This window comes from Uranotaenia lowii, chromosome 3 (genome assembly GCF_029784155.1).
Source record: "Uranotaenia lowii strain MFRU-FL chromosome 3, ASM2978415v1, whole genome shotgun sequence".
Taxonomy (NCBI): Eukaryota; Metazoa; Arthropoda; class Insecta; order Diptera; family Culicidae; genus Uranotaenia; species Uranotaenia lowii.
The window spans coordinates 300,890,420-300,912,505 of NC_073693.1; the positions used below are offsets into that span (position 1 = coordinate 300,890,420).

A 22,086-nucleotide genomic window follows, 5' to 3' on the forward strand; every position below is an offset into this window, starting at 1 on the left:
TATGAATCATTTTGAAGCCTAAAATACGATTGAGAAAAAAAATGTTTCAAGTGTATCAAAGCAAGCAATCGAAGGATTCCTCATAATTAAATAACACCTGGACTTTGGCAATACTTGCCCGGATATCGCCCGAATATTGTGTTAAGAATTTTGAAATCATATGCCCAAATTTTCCCTGGTTTTTGGATAAAATAGCCCAGTTTTGCCTGGCTCGGATACGTGCGGGAAAATATCCGAGGTAACCTTATTTTAGGGCCTTGAAACGTTCAGATGAATTGATCTACATGATTCTATCATTATCCAAAAATTGGTTTAGCTTTACCACAATTTAGTCATCAAGGTTTTGGAAAAAGATCTACTGAAATAATGTAAGAATTTCTATTTTGTGCCATTTTTTTTTCTTTTTTTTTAATTTCAAATTACATAACAAACTATTAAAAGCAATGAGCAGGGAAATGCTGATGGTTTTAATTTTCCTTAACTAGTCCTTATTTTGATCGCTGAAATTCTTAATATATGCTTAAAACATTCTTGCTTGTTGTTGTTGCTTCTTGTTGTTTCCATTTTTGAATTTTTCAAACAATGTCTCTAAAAAGCTTTGTTTCAGTTCAATTATCCATGATTTATTGAAGGATTTTAAATTAACGTTTACATGAGTAATTTTCAACTTCTACACCCAAAATTCAGCCTTTACTCCAATCATGAGTTTTCGATATTTCAATGTAATTGGTATAAAATGTGAACGCGAGCGGGTATTATACGATTGAAAAGAAACTAAGGTACAGATTTTATAAAACACATTTATATTTAAAAGCACAAAAACATTTCGATGGTTCAGTTCCAAGGTTAAAAGAAAAAACCTGTTCGTTAAATGGAACGCATAAACTGGTAACTCTAAACGGAAAAATGCATTCAACGTCAGCTGCATAGCAATTCTTTCATCACTACGCTGATGCCGTAGAAATAAGAAATGAGATATAATGACCTCGGTTCCGAATAAATTCGCTTTTCATTAAAGGGTACCATTGTCTCTGCTAGGAGCTGTGTCTGTAATCAATTTTTAAGAAAACTTAACATTTTGACTGAACGCTGATTTTCGCTTGGAGAAATGTTTTTATCGACATTTCAAAATACAGTTATAGCTAGTCCAACTAGAAGTGCTCTCGATTTCATTAGTTTATTGATCTGAATTTTTCTACAAATTGTTTGGAACCTAAATTTCCTTTACAAAAAAAGGTAGATGAATAAAAAAAACAATTGTTTATAACGTTCAGTTTCCCCCCAGCGTTTAACCCAAATTTACGACCTTCACTGATTGGCAAAGCCGTTTCGACAATCCTTTACCGTTTCAGCGTTTCAAAATACACTTGTTTACTTAGAACGGTGGAGTGCTTTCGCTATCCGCAAATCTGACAGCAATTATTTTCCATGAAACTTCCATATGCAAACATTGAAAACTTTGTTCGTTCATTCGCTCGTTCGTTCGTTCGTTGGCGGTACCTACATATAGTGTGAGTCAGGCGGCAAATAAAAACTACGGTCCCCATTTCACCTCGCTTGGTGGTAAACTGAACCGATCTTTTTTTTTCTTCGACCGCTTACCAATTTCAAGCAGAATTCAAAATTGGAGAAGCACTTGTTTAACTATCAACATGTTAAACGACGAACAGGTACCGGAAAAATCAAGTCGGGAAAAGTTTCATGTTCTGTTTATTTTTAAAAGGGTAAACATTGATTTCTAGTAGCCACAAAATAAATCCAAATATTTAAGTCTGTGTTTCTGTGATAATTGATTGCATTTATTCAATATCCAATTGCGTTACCAAACATCCGACTTTGTAAAACTGTATAGAAGTACAAACAATGCTTTCGCCTTTACTTTAGCAATTTAATGATGAAGTTTACTAGGTGTACTTTTGAAAAGCGTTTTATCACTTTTTTTTCATTTATAATTTTTTTTAATTCCGTCGGTAATTTTTTTTTACTCGATTATCGGTCAAATTCGATTATCCGTTGCGAAAAAAATGGGATAAACGTAGAATCGAGTCCGACCTGTATTTGTAATCAAATAAAATTGAAAAAATCTATTTTTTATGATCATTAAATAGTAGAAATTATTATACTAATTTGACATTCCTTTTTGATATTTCAACTGGTATTGCAAGATAGGGTGATTTGCCAATCGTTGTCCCCTAACCCATAGTTGCACAGCATGACTTAAATTGTCAATATTTCAGCTGTTTTTCAAATTTTCCTTGAAAATAATACTGAATCATGTAACTCGGAATGTTTTCTAATGAAATGAGGCTTTTGAGATATTTTCTGCTGTTAAATGTGTATCTCATGACAGTTTTAATTTTTCTTGTTTTTTTCGCGCAGTTTTTGTGCTAATTGTTAACAAAAACCTTAACATTCCTTATACGGCAAATAAGGTTTTACGTCAACATAAAACATTTTTAATATCAGTTTTCTATACGAAACCTTTGTTGGACAATTTTAACACCATGATTTTGAAAAAAAATTATGATCCATACTTAACCAGAAAAAATGTCGGATTGTGCAACAATTGGTCCGCTCAATCGCCTCCTGCCCCATTGTTGTACATAAGTCCGCTGCAAAATTTGTTTGGAAATTTCAAATTCATAAATTCGTTTGCCTCCAAAAACTATGTTTAGTTGTTTTAACAGCCAAAAATAGCAATACAAATTTTTGAAGCGATTGCTTATGTCCTGAATTAATAAAACGTGTTTTGAATTAGAAAGGAGGTTTGTACGGAAAAATTCAAAATTCCATTCAAAAACCATCACAGATGTACTGAAAGTTCAAAAAACATAATTTTGGATTTTTAAAATATTTCTTGGTTCTTACAATACAAATCATGTAAACAAAAACTAAACCTAACTTGTTCCCTAGAAATAGTATTGGTTGTCATACAAAAAATTCAAAATAGATAAATATTTTTTAATTTTAGAGTTTTGACAGCTAATTTGAAAGCTGGTTAACCGTAGGATGATAATAAGAATCGCATTATACTGCTTTGCATAGCCAATAAGTGTGTTGATTCAAAACTATCGCAAAAACATGTAATTAAATTATTAAAGTCTCCAGGAAGCAAATCCAGCAATTTTATAATACTTTTGAATTGATTTCGATTTTATTATTTTTAAATGGTAATAACTGTTTTCATGAAATACTTTGCTTCTTCTTATGTTGGCAAAAAATTATGCGTAAGAATGGGCAAAACCAATAATTTGAAACAAATTTAATTTCAAACTTATTTGAATTTCTTGGATATGCGAAAATTTCTTCTTCCATACAAATTGTCATACAAAATTGAATACGTTCATCGACTACATGCAACTAAAACAACTCGAATTGTCTATTGATACGATTTTTTTTTCTGAACATTTAAGTGGATATTGACGTTTAACTAGTAATTTCAGTAATTTCTGTACTCCAATTAATTATTTTCCACTCAGAATTTTCATATTTTTTACACTCAATGTTGATTTTTAATAATTAATTCAATCATTCAAAGACACTTCATATTTCCATAATTTTATTTTTCTACCGTCAAATCTAAATATTGAAGTTTTGAAATTATTCAACTCGTTGAAAAAACATATGTATGTATGAAAGTCGGGCAACTTGCATTATCTGAAAAGTGTCAAAGTCACCTCAACTGCAATGGCTTTGAGAGACTACTTTTTTATCAAATTTATTTTGAAATCTTTAATCCCGACCATTTACTCATTATTTTATGCAAAAAAACAAAATTTTTTCTGGAAAAATCTGTTTCTAAAATTTCGAGACGACAAAGCTTAAAGAATTGTATTCCATGTCAACAGCGATCCCCTTGATATTGTCAATAATATTGTCAAAATATTGTACAGTGGGAAAAGGGTCGTAGACCCTTAATCCCAAAAATTCGAAGTCGAAGGTTGGAGGACCAGAAATATTATTTATCTGATGTGCAATTTTCTCAGAAATTCGAATCTGCCGTCGAGTTGCCGTCACTGAAGACATCTATGGCCCTTATCATCCAGAGAAACAAAAGTTATAGCTTTGTGAAAATTAATTTGATTCAAAACAGTTTTTCAGCTGGAAAATTCTTGGGAAACATTTCTATGTTATGTGATTGTTTCCTGAAGATAGATGAAATGCTATTTAGGTTACATTAATTACAAATAAACCCACATACATGAAAAAAATATTAAAATCAATTAACTTTTTGAAAAGATAAATTCTTATACAAAATTGTATATCATGAGCATAAATCAGTCAAACGATCTGAAACTTTGGGCGTGGTTGTGTCCATTTTCAAGTTTCAAATTGATATTCATTATGTATAAATCGATCGACTTCAAAGTCAGTCCTAAAGCAATCGTTCTATAAAATCACATCTTCTTCATAGGGGTAAATGGGGGCAAAACAGATCACGTTCTTTAATTTTTTTACCTGTAAATTGGTACTTAAATATTTATCATTAATTTTCTTCTAGTTCATTCTATGGGATTTTAAAGACATAAAATTTTATGTTGGTAGGACATATAAAGAAATAAACTCAACACTGGGCAAATAAGGTCAAATAACAATCTACTCAAATGGCTTCGGTTAAACCAAGAGGTAGATTTGAGTTTCTGAGAAAACTTCACGTGTGAGAAATGCTATTCCAGACACCCAAACCGGCGGCTTTGTGTTTTTTTAATTTTGGGTCCGAATTTTCCAATTGTGCATTGGACGGTTTATATGGAAGATACCGCCCCCCCCCCCCCCTCCCTGCAATAGGGGCCGTCATAAGATTGCATTTGAACTAGAAGTAACAAATATTAGCCTCATCGACCACATGCTGGCTGAGCCTTAAGAAGATTTTTAAAATGTGCAACCATTGGAAAAAATCGGACAACATTATGCACGACATAAAATTTGCCTGTGCAACTATTGGGCACTGACAAGCTGTTTTAAATGATTTTTTAAATTTTTATGTCACTAATTTCAAACATTTGAACTTTTGGATCTTATTGACCAATCCATCGACAAAAACAAATCGAGTGAATTTGGTTGAAATGACTGAAATACAGCATAAAATCCTAAATCATGTGCTTAGCTGTGCAACGATTGGCAAATCACCCTATGTGATACTGACTTTGGCACCTTAGTCTGTTGGTGGCTTCGATAATTAGAAATTTAAATGAAAAAGTAATCAAAGCCATCAATAGACAGCAAGTTTCGTTGCAAATCTTGAATTGATTTATCAAATTTTCAAAGGTGATGGAAAGTAGAAGAGAAACATAAGATATTAAAAAAAGGAATAAAGAACAGAAGCCGTGAATATCATGATTTTTTTTTAACAAGAAAGAAACCGCAATTTCCGCTCCAGTACAACGGCGCGTTGACCAATAAAAAACTTATTATCTTTGATTCAAATAGATTTTAGCTATAATTGCTTGGATTTTGACTCGAAGTTTTAGTCTCAAAGATTAAACGCGTCAAAGAAATAAAATTTCACTATTTTTAGAGAATTCGATAGGAAAAAGCATTTTTTTTTTGTATTTATTAAGGGTGATTCCTAACTTCTGATATTAAATTAAGGTTCCCAGATTGCCCAGATTTATCCAGTTTTGTCAGGATATTTAACACAAATTTTGACAAAAGTCTTTCCCGGCCCGGTTGCCCGGATTCCAGTTAAAAATGCCCGAATTTTGCCCGGATTTATTCACTTTATTTGCCAAAACAAAAAAAATTAATTGTGTTGTAAATTTTTTATTTAGGCGTCTAAAACGAAATTTTTTGAACAAGATTTATAAAAATAACCCTGAGAAGTTTTTTGAAAATGTAAAATACGATTTAAAAACCACTGATGAAAAAAGAACTTTTTTCTCATGGTTTTTTCCTTGATTTGTGTTGAGTAATTCCTGGATTTGAAGGAAATTTGCCCGGATATTGCTCGGATTTTTGATCAACATTTTGGAATCAAATGCCCGGATTTTGACAGGTTTTTATATAAAAATAGCACGGATTCTCCGGCTGGTTACGTGATGACAAAATTCTGGCAACATTATATTATATATTCCGATTTCTGGGGACTTTGCTGAAAACTTCATGATTGAGACATATGCATCAACCTTGATTCAGACTAGATTGTGAATTTGATACTTTAAGAAATTAGAAGGCTTGTATTTTATTTCAAGGACAAGCTTGAATACAATAGTTTAAACAAGTTTAGTATCATGAATATATTTTACAATGAATACAAAATGTCAAAATTTTGAAAGCAATAAGAAAATCAGTATAATCTAAAGTAGCGTAAAACGGGGTAACTTTTAACAACGATAAATTTTTCCACATAATCATCAATAACTCAGTCTATAGTTTGAATTTTTGAAAACTATTTTCTAAGTTTGAAAGCCTATTAATTGAGTGTCAAATTGGTAAAATTTGGTTTGCATTTGAATTTTTTTTTCTGTTAGTAAAAAAGTAATTAAAAAATCCTAAAATATCTATTTTTTCCAAGGCTCGCAAACAAACAGCTCTCCTGATGAACCAAAAAGAATTAAGAAGCAAACGGGTTTTTGAATGTGAAGGAACAACTTTTTTCTTTGTAGGTATATGTATAGTTATAGTGTAATTTTTTTACACATTTATTGATAATTTTTTTATATTTTTAAAATAAGGACATTTTCCAAGAGTAAGCCCGTATTGGACAAATGGATAGGAACCCTTAAAAATTGTTAACTTTGAACAAAAAATTAAAATGGAATTAATGGGAGGGGCTTGGGGCATGTGTGGAGGTAAAATTTCATTTGTATTTTGGAGCTAAAACTATTTAGCAATTGTTATAATTTTTGCCCCTAAATGTGTGCAGCATCATTGTTCTTTTTTTGATTATAAATGTTAAAAAAAACGTTTAAAAGCAAGGTAAAATTGATAAACTTGCATTTGTAAATATTGTGAAGGTGTTTTGTATCACATTTATGATCAAAAAAACTCGTTAAAACCGTAAAAACAGAGAATGATCAATGTTACCCCAAAGCAACAAATTCTGAACAGAGACGAAATCGATTTTTTAAATCAAATTTAAAAAATCTACATAAATGTCTGCAACCATGTTTTACGTTCTTATGAGTCCAGTACTGATTTTTAAAATATTAAACATGCCACATTTCCCTCAACAGAAAAAAAACCGAAAATATTGAAAAAAGTGATCAATCTTACCCAGGCTTCGGATTCATTTGAGAGCAAACACCCACGGAGCTCAAATCTGCTCCCACTCTTTAGGCGGCAAGATGGAATGAGAAGGAGTTACCATTTGCCTCAATGATGCAATGCTCCCAGGGAGTTCTTGTTGCCTCTCGCTCTGCTCTGAAAAGGGAAATGAGCGCTCTACGGGAGTAGCTCCCTAGGAGCACGCTTATAAAGCAAACGATATGTGCTAGGTATCTGGCTGGCCCTTGTTCGTTTGTTTTGGTTTACGCCGGCGGTGTCATTTGGGAATGATTTAATACGAATAGCAGTAGATAGAACGTGTCCCGGCTGATAAGTTTGTTGAGTAGAGCGGCCAAAATAAGCAGATTGCTGTGTGAAGTTTACATGAAAAGTTTAAGTGCGATAGCATAAGAAGAAATCGCGCAACGAGCTTCAAGTTCGTAAAGAAATTTGAGATATTTTATTCGGGTAGCTAGTATTTCTTCAATAACCGTCAAAAGGGGTATCATGCAAGAGCAGGGTTAGATGCTACTTTTGTGTACCACCGCACTTATTCAATTTTTATTTGAATAAATATATTTTATGTAATAAAATTATCATTTAATGATAATGATGATTACTCAGTTTTTAACATCGCGAGATAGATTTTTAAAATTTTGATTCTCATTTTCTCAATTTTAAAAATTGAGCAATAGATGTACAATTTTTCACATTTTTCGATGTCGTAAAACATTTTACCAAGTTTGACGGATTGGCTAAACGATATCACATACAAACTTTATACTGCTTTTATTACCCTATAACAACTCTGATGCAAATATTTTTAAATAAATAAATAAAAAAATATAATTCAGTTACCAGTCAAATTTAAATCTCGATTTCATATACTTGAATATGATTATTTTCCATCACGCGTTTGTTAATTTCAAATTTTCATCTATCATAACATGAACTTTTATGATTTAAGTTAGTTGATTTTTTGTAGTATTTTTTACCCCTAAATGTATGCAGCACCCTTATCCTTTTTTTTTAAATAATTTTTGACAGAACTTTTTTTTGAATATTATTGTTTTGCATCACGCGCTTGTTAATTTCAAAATTTCATCTATCATAACATGAACTTTTATGGTTTAAGCTAGTTGATTTTTGTAGTATTTTTTTACCCCTAAATGTATGCAGCGCCCTTGTGCTTTTTTTCAAATCATTTTTGACAGAACAAATTTGAGCAAAATCGAAACTTACTAAAATTAGTGCTTTATACGTTATGACATCACAAATATATCTAGAGCTATTAATAATCGACGTTTCCATTTGTTTTTCATTAACAACAAAGTTTGTTGCATCTTGTCCCTTTTTAAGTAGGGTGATAATCGCATATTTTTGTGAATTTAAAAATAACTGGGGAAACCAATAATTTTTCTGACTAAATTAATTTGATGTCCTATCAATAATAATTATGTGTACGTTAAGTTTTTAGAAACCATTCATGGTGAAAAGTGTGCATGATGCCCCAGTTGACGGTACTTCTTTTAACACCGGCCGAATTCTTTGTAATACATGTTATCTGAAAACCAAAAATACGACAAACGTGTTACATGATCATTGAATGTAAATTAGAGTAATAATGTAAACGTCGTTAAAGTTAAAAATAGTCTGAAACTCGTTGTGCTTACATCGCCGCACAGCCACCCCATCAGCCAGCCAGCAGCTGTGAGCTACTTGAAGCAATCAAATATGTACCTAACTCGAACGCAATTCTGAAGCGTCACACGCAAAGTAATTCCTCCCAAGGAGGCCTCTTTGGGAGGAACGCAGAGCCTCTGGGAGAGCAAAGAGTGACTGGCGCTCTTAGAGATTCTGGCGCTATGAGAAGCGAGAAAGAGTTATTTCCGACTGCCAGGAGTTTGGGAGTTCCTCCTCTATGAGTGGTACTGCTCTGCCTCTTTTGAGTCGCGCCTCAGGATTCGTCCGAAGCCTGATCTTACCGCGGATTATGGTAGCTATCTAATTTTAACAACAAAAAACATATTTACACATTAACACATTTTCTGAATAGCTTCATTCAATTCAGGTAGTTTGTCATCCAGTGAGATTTAACTATGACGGTGAATGATTCTGCCTTGAATACAATAAACAAGTGAGCATAAATGATGAAACACTCTCTGGAGCCACCCGTTACAGAAAAGTTGAAAATTTGAGTTGAGTTTTTTCAATGAAACAAGAAATCAAAAACATTGAAACAACAAGATTCGGCATTCCCTTAAAAGGTTGGACTTATTTTAAATACATATATAAAAGGTTGTGCTGAAGATGTTTCTCATGAACTTTTTCGAGTTTTTCGTAGTTCTGTGTGGAAGAACGAACAAAAAAATCTGAATCTACCTTATATGCAAGAAATTTTTTTTTACATATACATATTTCTCTTTGTTTGCACTCATGTCTTATTGCATATTTTAAATTTTGCAAATGTCTGCTGAACAATGAAATCTTCCTGTGTACTCTTTATCTTTAAAGCTTATTTTTCTTCCTACGAAGTTTTAGTCATTTAATTGACTATGGCGTCAGGCATCTTTTTTCTAGCAAATATGTACCTCAGTTTGGATTCAATAAATTATTATAATTCATATTGTTTTCAACAATGTTTAAACATAATTTCATTAAATTATTATTATTTCTTTTATTTTCAACGATTTTTATACAAAATCATAGCTCAGCTAACCAAAAAAAAACATTTTCACATTTTGTTTATAAAATCCTTCAATGTGCGGGTAATTGGCCAAAAAAAGTCGTTCAAAACATTTCATTTAATCAAATAAGAAATTGAATTCGAGGAAATAAAACATCATGTATTAAGGCACTAATGATGGAACACTCTCTGGAGCCACTCATTACTGACAAAACGGCAATATTGTCAATATTTTTCATTATTTTCATCTTCATCTTCATTATCATCATTGTTCAGCTTGCTATTTAATTTGAAACACATCAAAACATCTGTTTTTACACTGTACCACAATTGAAAAACTGTTTATGGTTCATGAGAAATTTAATGAATGATAAAATCATATATAGATACTTCTCTAAACTTTGATGATCGTTGATAAAATAGAAAATAAAATAATATTAAAGAACACTCTCTGGAGCCACCCGCAACTGGAAGAATATCAAAATATCCGATACTTTTTTTAGCATTTGACAATGGATGAAACATTTTAAGCATAGGTTAAAGTGAAGAAATTTCCAATGTCCTTCTTAATATGTAGTTTAAAAGCAAAACAGAGATCAAAACTTTTCTTTGTTGGATGAGAAACGACTTAAAGCTTCTATAGGATTCATTCATTACAATTATGTTCAAAACGTTACATTTCTAAAGACAACTGCTTAGCATAACTGTTTTTTATTTTAATTCGATCCAAAATGTTTCCTCGACAAACATTTTCACTAGTCGCCTAGTTAAAATCGCCGCCCTGGGGATGTAGTTTTCAAAATTGGAAGATTTTATTTTTCACAAAGGTATTAGTCGAAGACAGCAGGAGCAATGAAAAAAAAAACAGAGGAAAAAAGCGATTGTGTTACATAAAACACTCTTTCCCCCCATTCGAAACATGGTCGTCGTCGTCGTTTGTGTGTCTGGAGAAAATATTTCGACGACGACGACGACGGGCAAACCTTTCACCACCCGCGCCGCCCGATTGTCGTGTTCAGGTTTTTTTTCTTATTTGCTTTTTTGTTGTTGGTTTTCTTTTTTGTTGCTTCTCGCATCTCTAGTATTAGGTATGAAATATTTTGCTCTTGCCGCTCTTTCTCGAACAACTCTAACTTTCTCCTTGCACACTCTCGCTCGTGTGAGGTGGCTTGATGTAGAGATGGGAATTCCCTCCCCCACATTTCCAGCCATAGACAGGCGACAACCCTTGTTCGTGATGTGTGATTTGCGTTCAGGCTCCGATCGTGGCCACCGATCGAATCCGGAGCCGGATTCGATTGGGGCAACCCAACTCAATCGATTCGAATCGACATTTCCGATTCTGAAGGTCCTCCTGAAAGATTTCCCCTAAGGCGGGAATGAGTTTTTGCACCTTAAAGAGCTGCTCCTCGCACATTTTTGTTCGTCTTCTGGCTGGCGATTGGCGTCTTTTGAGTTATGTGTGTGAGCACATTCGTCGAAACCTTTCCATAACTCTTCCCCTAATTCAATATCTCTTATCCTTGTGTGTTTCGGTTTTTGATCTTCTTTCATTTTTGCCAGCAGGAGTGTTCCTGATACAATATATATCTCACCTCCGCTTGGAAGATAGTCTGAATAACAAGGAAAATAGCTCCGAATCGAGTTAGAAACCTCTATACCTAAGTACATATAGGAATATACAGAAAACACAAATTTACTCACAATTCTTTCACTGAAAAGGCGAAAATTCAACACCCAATTGGGAAATTCAATTTAAACACCCCGTAACAAGTAAATGCACTTATTGTGTTGTAGCCTTCATACATCAACCCGATTGCATACATACAGGAACTGGGAGCATCCATCGCTGGATGGAATAGAATCTCCAACCCGTTTTATCCTGATCGTTTCAAGTCGAAGAGGCTGCTTTCTTGCTCTCAAAGGACCTTCACCAACAAATTACATTTTTGCCCACCATAGTTATCCAGGAACATTCCCACAAACTTCACCCCCGCATCGCATATATCTAAGCTTTGACACTTTGCTGACCTTCTTTTGCTGGTGCTGCTGCTGACCCCCGTGCTCTTGTGCTCCAGCTGCTGCCTTCCCGATGTTCCCGATGAATCCAGTCAGTCCGGCTAATCCAGAGAAGGGAATCCTTGAAAGTTTATCCTCGAGCGTCCTCGAGTTGGACTTTTCTCCCAGGAGTGATGGGCGCGAAAGGGCAGGCAGAAAAAACCAAGAAATCCGATTTCAATTTCACCAACCCACCCGGTTTTCCATTCCTGCCGAGACTCCACCAACGAAAATTGCCAAATCCCTCTGGAGCCACCAAGACCCAATACTGAACCTTATCAATCACTAGCACCACGAATAGAGCAGAAAAAATAGTCAAGAAATTTTTGTCAATAAATCCTTAAAAATCATCAAAGCACCCCGGTAACTATATCACACTTTTTCTAGCGATAGTCTCCATTTCGCAAAAGAAGTAACACACGTTTTAATAAATTTTTATTTTTCTGCCCCCTACCCTACCAAAGAAGGATTTCACGGAACACGGATTTCACTCGGATTCAACCCGGGAGCAGCACACGGCAGGCAGACAAGCATCTGGTAAGGATCTCGACGACAGACTGACGACTGACCTACCGCGAAAGCCCACCCTCACAATCACCAGGCAGGACGAGACCAACCAGAAAAACCACGACGACGACGGCGAGCCGCTCCCAGAAAAGCACGACGACGGGACCCACAAACACAGAGACCAGACTAGACCCCACCGAAACAGGAGGGCGCCCCCCATACACACACACGACCAAAGGGGCGCGCGCGAATTCTCGATGTGCCCTTGGGGAGCAAGCTGATCAGAAACAGGAGACACAGGATAGGGATTTGAGTGTTCTGTTTCTCGAACAACCCATCACACTGATTGTTTGTGGATGCGAGAGAAAACAAGAGAGAGAGCTTTTCTGGTTGTTCTCAACCGAATGAAACCAACTGTTCCACAGTGCTTTTCCGATATCTACTAGGTCAGGTCAAGTCTAGCTACTAGGAATTAGGTGGTAGTGTTTGTGCTGAACCTTCCTACCTACTTACCTTCCTACCTTCCTTCCTATGTCTAATCGAAGTTTCATTCAGCATAAGCTGTCATGATTTATCATTTTGCCGAACTCGGGGCATTCGGGCCTGTTTAATTCGATCAGTGCAGCGCACCCAGTGATTGAATGGAACACATTTGTTTGCCGTGGAATTGCATTCGGTGGTGAAACACATATATCTACTCTCTGGAGCCACCCATTCTTTGGTATGGTTGGGTTTAAGTTCTCCTTTAGCATTTAATACCTACTTTAAAATCGTGTTGACTTCCATTGTTTAAAAAAAAAATCACAAGTTGACTGCATATGGTAAACGAATAAAAAACAAAAAAATAAAAATATGCGTAGACGACATAAGTAAAGGTATAAAAACTGCCAGCCAAAAACATGAAAATTTTTGATCGACCATATCTCAGCAAACTTATGACTTATTGCAATTCATTTGATCTCATTCAAAAGATAGCGAGCAAAACCTTATTTGTATATTTTTAACAAAATGTTTATATTGGGTTTATATGACTTGAACTTAACTTAAATTATGGACATTTTCCAAAAAAACACACTTAAATTTCAAACCCGATCATCTCAGGGGGGAGCGGATCAAATTGCAAAATTCGAGTTGCTTTCAAATCCTTTTCTCATACTTAGAAAAAAAAACATTTGTTTGTTTTTGTACAAAAAAAAATGCAATGTACTTAAAATAAATAAAATAGCTACTTAAACTATCGTCTAGAGATCCATGGAGATTTTTCCAAGTACAATATTCAGATGAAGTAAAGAATTTACCGTAGAACAAAATAAGTGTTCACAAACGTGAATTGGCTCGCCTCCGGCGGAATTTAATCTGTGATTACTTTTTGCATTACTAATTTTTTATTGTAAGTTTAGATTTATAAGTTGATAATAGTTCTGTTTTGAAACTCAAATCTTGACACACAGAAACGCTACTTGTCCTAAGAATGGGTTTTTATTAAGAAGTTTTTTATCAACAAATTAGTAGTACAAATATTATGCTGATGTTAAACATTCTTCAAGAAGCCAATTTTGACCTCAGTTTCCTTTTTTTATTTTTTGTTCTTTTATTTAAATGCTCAACTCCACATTCCAACAGGTTTTGAAAAATTACACAAAGCCACATTTTCCGAAGTGCAAATAATTAAAGAGCATCTTTTGATTACTCTGGATGCCTGAATCTAAATATGCAATTATTTTTTCTGTAAGCTAAAAACGTTTAAGAAATTTCTGAATTTTTGACAAAACTTTAAAACATTACAACAATTTTAAAAATAAAGATTTCAACTTAATTATCATCTTTCCCCAATGTTGTATCCAGTGTTACTTATATTCCCTACACCCAAGACAGCAAGTTATTTAAAAAAAAAAAACAAAAGTTATAGAAGTTTTCTTTTGGTTTGATTACCCCATTCTGTATCATAGGAGAATATTAATGAAATTTTTTTAAAGCAAAAATCAAATCGTTTTGCAGGTTTCAACAAATTTGTTTAATAAAATTAAACCTTTTTTTTTTTTTTGACTTTTTTCAGAAAGATCAGGAGTAGGGGAGAACTGTACAAGACGCACCAGCGAGGTAAAATGGCCCATGCCATTCTTTCTCAAAAATACACTAACCTTTGGCTCCGAATGGTGTTTTTCTTTATTTTTATTGTAGCAAACTAGCTTTTTCATCATTTTTTAGATCAAAAGTTCACAAAAACGACTCTAATTCTTAGAAACAGAAGAATTAATGGATTGTGCCTAAAACTTGTTATTTTTTATGGTTAACATATAAGGTTTTATGGTAAACCAGTCTGCGCTATCTGATCCAACTGCAACTTTTCATTATAACACTCGTATGCACTTTTGAATGGCTATTATTATTTTATTCTATTTCACTAACTTTCCACAAATTTTAACTAAAATTAATCATATGAAAATTGGGGCAGAATGCTCGCAAAAGCACGTGTTTTAGGCTAAAATATTGAATGCTGTTAACTTTTGAGAAAAACCAAATGTCAAAACAAAATGTCTTTCTTTTCATTTGCTGACTCCTAAATTACGATAAGAATGCATAATTACAACAAATTTCGTCCTTGTTTGAGTTAAAAACGTGCACCAATATTTGACTCGAAAAAATTATGTGCCGCCATGTTTGCCGCGATATCAGTAAAGAAATTGAATTTCGTTGCCTACCTGAAGGCGTTTTACCTATAAGGAATTAAAAAAGTGAATTTTGAAAAGCAAAATTTTCGTTAAATTAAGCAATAAAAAATGATTTTTTGCCAAAGTATGGTTAGTTTGCAAAAATACGATGAACATGTAATAAAAATTTTGATGTTTCAATAACTATATTCCGTATAATCTTTGTTCCATTTCTCACCACCCATTCGGTATGGTGCGTTCTGTCCACTAGTTTTGGCGTTCTACCCCGCGGCTTGTTTTCTGGCTGTTTAAGATTTTCACAAAAATATAACCAAAATCGTGTTTTTAACATATCATTTCTTTCTGAAAAGATGTAAATATGATCCCTGAATCGTCGTGAGCTTTCAATTTGGTTCATAGATGATGGGTATCGCTGTAAATAGCGATTATGCTTAACTGGTGCGTCTTGTACAGTTTTCCCCTACTTGTTACGATATCTTTTCAAACTTGGGAGTTTAATCATCATCAAAGTTGGGCTTGTGATATAGCTCAGTTGGCAAGTCTGTTGTCTTCTGAGCCGATGTCCGTGAGTTCGAGCCCAAGAGTAAACATCGAACGCAGTTGTGCCGGATAAGTTTTTCAATAACGATCCGCCAACTGCAACGTTGATAAAGTCGCGAATGCCATAAAGATGGTAAAACGACTAAAATCGAAACAAAAAAAAAATCATCAAAGTATTATTTTTAAATTGAATGAAGTATAATTAATAACTTCGAAATCTTTTTTTTCAAAACTGATTCATTTTTAACTTACTCTATATAAGCAAAACTGGAGTTGGTAGAAAAAAAATCTACCAAATCAATCATTAAAAAACAAGCCCTAAAATATTGTTCCCTTTTTTGCATCGTTTATTTATAGAGGGATTAACGTAAAGTTTCCACCCTCGGATTTGAAAAATTACACTCCTAAAATTCTTTAAGTGAATTTTATAAATTTGTTTTCACGCTTTTATTGATTTTTTTTAAACTTATCTTTTTCATCTTAATATTTTGTTTTGATTTTGTAAATAGGTTTACCGAAATTTAAAGTCAAACTTTTTGATTTTTTGTAATATTTTTGATAAGTGTGTCTAAGTTTTTCAATTATAAATTTTTGTGTTCTTAAAATATAATCTTCTTCCAGCGTATAAATCTAAATTTCTTATAAGAAAAACATAGTTACTACCTTTTGTCCTTTCCAGGAACTAATATCTCAACTTCCTGCGAAAAAATCTTCAGAGCTTAAAATTTTGAACTATGAAACCTGCGCTTGATAATTTTATTTATTATTTATTTTTTCCCCCTATTTTATACATTGAATTTAATTAACAATAATGTGTTTTGGAAAAAAAATCTGTTAAGAATGGAAATTTCTAATCGTTCATATTTCTAGTATTCCAGTTATGATTAAATATATTATCAAATTCAAGATATTGCAGCGAAATTTTTAAATCAACCCTTAACTTATGAATTAAGAAAAGAAATGTTATTAAGATTATAAGAACTTTAAAAACTTATTAGTTTTTAGTCAAATTTATCAAAGTGTCTTGTAAACTAATGAATTAACATGAAAACTAAAGTCTTCATTAAACAACTTTTTTGAAAACTGCTAAACAATTTCACTGATGCTTTAAGAAATATTAATTTTTTAGTTTAAATTTAAATTTAGTTTTAACCTTAATCCTAATCGTTTTTTGGCAGATTTGGGGAAAATTTACAAAAAGAAAACTTCCATAACTTTTTTCACAGAAGTCATTACTCGCGGGAAAGTTTATCATTGGGTCAAAAATTTATGTTTCCATAATATCTCTAATGTGCTACAGTTTTGCCAAAAAAGTGTACAAATTTATTTAATGAATTTTACCTATTTTCAAAAGAGATCTCGAAAAGAAAAGCTGATAGATAAAAACTAGGCTCCGAAATTAGTCAAAATAAGCTTTGGATTTCTGTGTTCTCTTCAATTTTAATCATGGTTTATTTCTGACCTGATATGATATAGGTTCTGATTTTTTTTAATCTGATGTTATATTTTATGTGTTTTTTTTATATATGCACTCATTCTCAAGGCCAAAGGTTTATACATATTCTGGTTTAATACAAAATTTATAATCGCATTCGTTTGCTGGTGTTTCGGAAATATTGACTCATATTTAAACTAGACTTCTTAAAATTTGTTTTCAAGCGAATTTTAGTTCAGAATAAGGAACATAATTTTGATTGATTTATTAATAACTTGCCGGAAAAAGCATTGATTTGAAACTTTGATTATGATTTATTTTGTGTTTTAAATTTGTGTGATGGCCAGGAGTAAGGAAATGGTTGTAAAAATCTATTTTCACATTTTTATGCACTTTTGGGATTTTAATTATTTTTAGCGAAATTTGAATTTCGGAAAACCCCCCATGGACGAGTCTTTCGCACGGGCCTGGTCTAGAAGATTGGGATCACCCCGCAGTGTGTTGTAACGGCCAAAAGTTTGGGATCAGTCTTCTTAAACATGAATTTTTATTTCAAGCGTTTCTCTATAATCAAACAACGTATTGTCTATCTGGAAAGCTGATTTAGATTCTTATGCGTTGAACTTGCTTTATGGATATTTAGATAACGTATTTTTAAAGACCAACTTCAATAAATCTTTTGCTAAAGTTTGATCATTTTCAGAAATTTTTCACCACCAGTCGGACCGTTAAAAAAACATTCAAATTTGTTTTGACCATAACTTAGTTACCGTAATCCGGAGTAATATTGATCACTTTTTTCAATATTTTTCGATTATTTTTTCTGTTAAGCGGAATGTGGCATGTTTAATATTTTTAAAACCAGTACTGGACTCCTATGAACGTAAAACATGGTTACAGAAATTTATTGGACTACTTTAAATTTGATTTAAAAATCGATTTTGTCACTGTTCAGGAATTGATGCTTTGGGGTTACATTGATCATTCTCCATTTTTACGGTTTTAACGAGTTTTCTTGATCATAAAGGATAAAAAAAACACCTTCATAATTGTTTAAAAATTTCAATTTATCAATTTTACCTTGATTTTTTACGTTTTCATTTAAAAACATTTATAATCGAAAAAAAACAATGATGCTGCATACATTTAGGGGCAAAAATTATAATAATTGCTAAATAGTTTGAGCTTAAAATTACAAATGAAATTTTACCTTCACACATTCCCCTAGACCCTCCCACTATTTCCATTTTAATTGTTTCTTCAAATTTGACAATTTGATAGGGTTCCTATCGATTTGCCTAATACGGGCTTATTGGAAAATGTCCTTATTTTTTAAATATCAAAATTTTTTTCACTATATGACTATAAAAATAGTAATATAACTGTTTATAAACAAAGAAAAAAAGTTGTTCTTTCACATTAAACAATCCGTTTGCTTCTAAATGCTTTTTGGTATCATCAGGAGAGCTGTTTTTTGCGAGCCTTGGAAAAATAGATATTTTAAGATTTTGAAATTAGATTTTTACTAACAGAAAAAAAAATATATTCAAATCAAATTTTGCCTATTTGATATTCAAGTAATAGGCTTTCAAACTTAGGAAACAGTTTTCAAAAATTCAAAACTATGGACTGAGTTATTGAAGATATTGTGGAAAAGTTTATTGTTGGTCAAATTTACCCCGGTGATCAAAGTTGCCCCGTTTTACGGTACCTACATTTTTTATGGATTTTTTAAATTTATAAAGAAAATGAAAAACTTTAAAATACTAGCTTAGAATATGAAAAATTATGTCATCATCATTTTGTATTCATTTAAAGACAACTCGATTACGTTATATAAAATTAAAAATTATATCAATGCTCTGGTATACAAATGTTGCATCTAACCCCGCTGTTGCATGATGCCCCGTTTGACAGTACTTAACTTGTATGAATAAATACATTCCATTACATCTGATTAAAATTCATTTCAATTTTTTTCTGTTTAAAAAAATATTTAATGTAATGTAATATAATATAATAGTAGTAGTTAGTCAAATAATTTAATGAGATTGAAACAGGGTTTTTCAAAAGGGTTTGTTGAATGAGTTATAAAAAGGCGCTTTCAAAAATTTAGCCAATCAAAAAACTTCAAAAGGAAAATCAGAATATCATTTTTAATGCTTGCTGATTCTACTTTCCAATTCACAGAATAGCATTCTAGTCTTATGGAACTATATTGTACTACTTCTTCACACCTATCAAACGTAAAACTTGTTTAGCTCAATAAATATTATCAAGCTAAAATATTAACATGGACTCTGAGGTGCGATCCTTATTACAAATAAAAACAGTAGGTGTTACTGGCTTCGAATGAAAATTATATCACATGAATATGCAATAATTTTTCAATCCGCTAGTTTTACTGACCGAAATCAAAAGCTTCCGGAGGATTCACCCAACAGCAACCATCATACAAGGGAAAAGCAAGAAAACAAAAGCGGCTCCAGAGAGTCGCCGAGAGAAGTTCACCGAGGAGAGCTTGTCGGACCCAGAGAGAGAGCCAAGGACGGCGAACGAAACGAAGTAAGGCCATGCAAAGCTTCCCTGTGAGTGATAAGCTTTTCCACCCGCACCCAACAACAAAGCATGAAAAATGGGTGGCAAATATGTGAGCCAAGGACGACGCACCTAGACCGCAAGTTCTCCCACGATTGTTATCTAATAAGCCGCTCTCTCTCTCTCTCCTGACGGTGCTCTCGACTTGACCGATTTCTCTAGAAAATCAGGTACACTTACCTCCTTACCCTACTGGAGGTGGAGGGTTATTACAATATGTAAGTAGGAAGGCCACCCAAGGATGGGTTGCGAGGTGGCAAACGAAACGGGTGTCCAGCAGAGCGTTCGAGCGGCCGGAAGCGGGAAAAAGCTGAGAGGCAGGAAGCACTTTTCATTCAGAGATTTCTGCTTGCATGCGCGCATTCAAGTACTCTGATTCATAACGACTTGCTTGATTGTTTATTTGTTTTCTCCCGTTTTGCCACATCCATGTGCACCACACAAAGGTAGCCAGCCACAAGCCACCCATACTAGGGTGTGAGCTCGCACACACAAACCGGCAGGGTGATTCATCTTTCTCTTTTTTTGGAATATTGGAGTGAAATTTGGTGATCTCTAATGTTGTCGACTGAAGGGTTTTATCAATTAGCATTGGAAAAAAATTCTTATGTAAAATTGCATTTGATTTTTTTCTTGTTTTGATTATAGTCGTTTTACTTTCTTTATGGCATTCGCGATCTGATATCTGATTTTGGATTAATTTTGAACCCTGAATATTAGACTCTGTTTCCTTAATTCTTTGAGGTAGAAGAAAATATTTTTTCAGTTATCCCCAATAACCATAGACTTTTTACCATAGTTGAGAACAGATTCCACTCCGATGCTTGGTTTGAACTTCATGAGCACCCTAGACGGACTCCTTATGCTTCTCAACCATTTGGACCAAAATAAATTCAGAAAAAACAACAGTTTATGAGTTTTCAAGTCGACAATGAAGAATTTCCGAGACATTTGTGCTTCATTATTTTTACTGTCTTTTTGCACCGTTTATATCTCAAAATCACGTTAACTTAAAAATTTGGAAAAAAAATAGGCAAGATAGCTCTTTTCAGCCCGGATACTAAATGATCATAGCCTTATTTGAGAAAAGTCATTGATCTTTGATTTATAAGAATTTAGAAATGAATTATTTTGTCGTGTGAATGCAACAATTGACCTTCAGTATTTATATTGCTATTGTTTAGAAAGGTTTGTATCTTTATTTTTTTAAAAACTTAAATTTTAGGAATGATTGAAAATACTTCGCGATTTCTTTCATTATTTCATTTCTGTTGTGTAATATTCATGTGGCTTTATTTTTGGTTTATTTTTTAACAGTCTTCCGTCCTTTACAAAAAATATGGGTTGATGGAGAGTGGGAGAAGTTTATCAATTGAGTCATCTCGTTGTCAAATCTGACTTGCGTACCAAACTTAGTAAAATTACTTAGAAATTGTTTTTTTTAACGGACACAAACGCATACAGGATCTCAATGAAACTTGATGTTTCCTCGAAGAGATTCCTTAAAAAATTTTCTTAACTCTAAGCGTACATCTTTCGAGGATATGATGGCTAGCATCTTACAAATGATTCGATTTCATGCCCGTTGGCTTAGAAGACTTGAAGGCTATCCTCTACGCCACGGGCTTCGTAGAAGTAGATTGTATGTAAGAACACAGAAAAAATTACAATAAAAATTCTTTTTTTAAACATGAAAAGATTTATTAACAAAACCATACTTAATCGAAACTTATCAACAGGGTTGGTCGGCTCTTCTCAAACAATAAAGAGTCGGGAGAAAACAACACTGTTTTCAGTTCGGTTTCCGAGTGTAATCCTCTTTCGCTGATCGTGCTCCACTCGTTACCCGAGTTTACACGAGCTGTAAGTGACTCCGACGGCAAGTGTGAGAGCATTTGCATCTGAGTGGGAGAAAGAGAATTCTAAACAAAGAGCGCCCTGTGTTTCAGTCGTACACCTCAGAGTAAAGAAGAAAAAAATAGTTAGACTCCCACCACACAACGTAGGAAAAATAGCAACAATTTCTTCCCCGCTACCATGCCCACGGCTGTTAGCTATTTTGGATTTTTTTTCTTGCAAAAGGTGCGTTCGAAGAAGAGCTGTCAGGTGGTTTCGTAAAAAAATCAGGACACCGCGAAGAACGAAAAACAGAATTTTTCAGGACACCAGTAGATTGGTGGAAATGAAATACAGCTCTTCTTCTATTGCATAAATTAAGGCGGAATAGCGGTGCAGTATACGCCTTAATTTATGCAACAGAAGAGATAAGAAGCTAGGTGGCTTGTAGTTTATACCGAAAAACACCGTTCAAATATCATCTGAACCGAAGATTACAATTGATTTAAAAGGTTAAACTGTTTTTATTACAAAATCAATTGCAATTA

At 33.4% G+C, this 22,086-nt stretch overlaps 1 protein-coding gene across 5 annotated transcripts in view; it reads right to left on the reverse strand.

The window, feature by feature from the left end:
* Window positions 1-12,526, reverse strand: part of LOC129751236 (protein tipE) — a 154,393-nt gene extending 141,867 nt beyond the window's left edge. For 3 of the 5 annotated variants that reach the window (XM_055746609.1, XM_055746610.1, XM_055746607.1), the window contains exon 1: window positions 11,924-12,526. The gene's annotated coding sequence lies outside the window, so the exon portion shown is untranslated. The remainder of the gene's footprint in view (window positions 1-11,923) is intronic. The other 2 variants (XM_055746611.1, XM_055746612.1) reach the window with 2 other exon arrangements.
* Window positions 12,527-22,086: the final 9,560 nt, after the last annotated feature.